This window comes from Quercus robur, chromosome 4 (genome assembly GCF_932294415.1).
Source record: "Quercus robur chromosome 4, dhQueRobu3.1, whole genome shotgun sequence".
Lineage (NCBI taxonomy): Eukaryota > Viridiplantae > Streptophyta > Magnoliopsida > Fagales > Fagaceae > Quercus > Quercus robur.
Genome location: NC_065537.1, coordinates 52258846 through 52260557, shown reverse-complemented (window position 1 = coordinate 52260557; position 1712 = coordinate 52258846). Strand labels below are relative to the sequence as shown.

At 35.5% G+C, this 1712-nt stretch overlaps 1 long non-coding RNA gene across 1 annotated transcript; it reads right to left on the bottom strand.

Annotated features, from left to right (window-relative positions):
- Positions 1-235: 235 nt before the first annotated feature.
- LOC126722931 (uncharacterized) lies at positions 236-1062 on the bottom strand. Its single transcript, XR_007654070.1, has 2 exons — positions 918-1062; positions 236-794 (listed from the first exon to the last, which is right to left on the bottom strand). It is a non-coding gene; the product is annotated as an uncharacterized LOC126722931 (long non-coding RNA).
- Positions 1063-1712: the final 650 nt, after the last annotated feature.

Genomic DNA, 1712 nt, shown 5'->3' with positions numbered 1-1712 from the left:
AGCAGGAAAATTGTGATTCCTAAATATCATCAAATAATCACTTGTAAGGATCTAAGACTCTCTAAAGCTATTGTTGTACAAAGAATGCAAGATGAAAGGTTTTTAAAATAATCTTAGAGTAAAAGGCCTTTTGTCAATACCAAGAAAGTATGTGTAGCAGTTACTAGGCAAGAAAACAAAGACCAACCATATATACATTGTATTATTTTAGGCTACTTTACGTATAGATCTGATATACATGAGGTAGTTCTTTCTCATCATAAAATTTTTATTTATCAAAAAGAGAAAAAATAAAACCAAGACTAGCCTTGCAATCATCTCATTTGAGTATCAATTTTTATCCATATCCATAAACCCGCTCATTACCCACATTATTTGGATAAGTCTAAACCCAACCCATTTGAGTATTTGGATTAAATGGATAAAGACTCATTTGGTTATTTAATTAAATGCGTCTAAATGGATAAATCCACTAATAACTACTAAACTCATATAAAATTTAAAATTAAATAAACCCACTAAATCCTTCTAAAATCTAAAACTAAATAAACAGTATATCCTTTAGATTTCTAAGCCCAAACATTCGGCCCTCAGTCTCACTCTCCCTCAGATTTTCTCAATAACCAAACACTTTCCCAAACACTTTAACAGAAAAGAAATCCCACTACATCTGCTTCGCCTCCGACCTCTCCTGGTCCTCCGACTCCCACTACATCTACTTCGCCTCCAACGACTGCACTCTCCGCATTTGGGACGCACGCACCTCCACCAGCGACTCCTCCCACATTAAGACCCTGAAACCAAAATATTGTTTGATTAGCAGAAAAGATTGTTTGATTAGTAGAAAAGATTGTTGGAAATCAAATTCTGCAAAATTTCGAAAAGATTTCTATGAGAGAGAGAGAGAGAGAGTTGACCTTGACCGGTGAGGGCATCAGAGAAAACGAGATAGAAGTCTTGGCAGATATCGAGGTTCTTGTAACGAATGATCTTGGATTTCAGATCATGAATCGAAATGGAAGGTTGACCTTCAATATCAATGGAGTTAAGTCTAGTAAACTCCTGAATTTGAAACGGACAGCCATGGATGAGTCGAATCGCTGAGTCATTTGAACTCAAATAATGAATTTTTCGTCTTATAACGGATCAGAGAGAGAGATTTGTTCTTTGTGTAAAGGGAGTAAGGGACAGTCCGGAGAATATTTTGGTTTCTTGGCGTAGCGGGTTTAACAGAAAATATTGTTTGATTAGCTAGGAATTGGTTTGGGTGAGGAGAAGTTTTGTTTGGTTTGTGAGAAAGTTTGGGAAAATAAATGAAAATGAAGTGGTTGATGTTGTTATAAAGCTAAAAGATTTTAATCTGATTTTCAAGGGTCCTGTTTGGTTTATGAGAAATTTTGTAGTTGCTAACTTAATGGGAAAATCTAGTAACAAGTTATTTATTTATTTGGGTCATATTGGGTTAAATGAACGGGTTACTAATTAAATGGGTTAGGCGGGTAATAGATAATTAATTTATATATAAACGGGTCATAAATGAATAAATGGGTAATTACATACCCAACCCATTTAGGATCCAACCCATTTATGACCCAACCCGCTCATTTGCCACCCCTACCTGGAAGTTAAACTCTACATCTATTAAACATGGCCAAGAGGTTATGAGATCAACCTCCCATCCTTCAAGTTCCTACAAACATTATGGTACTCAA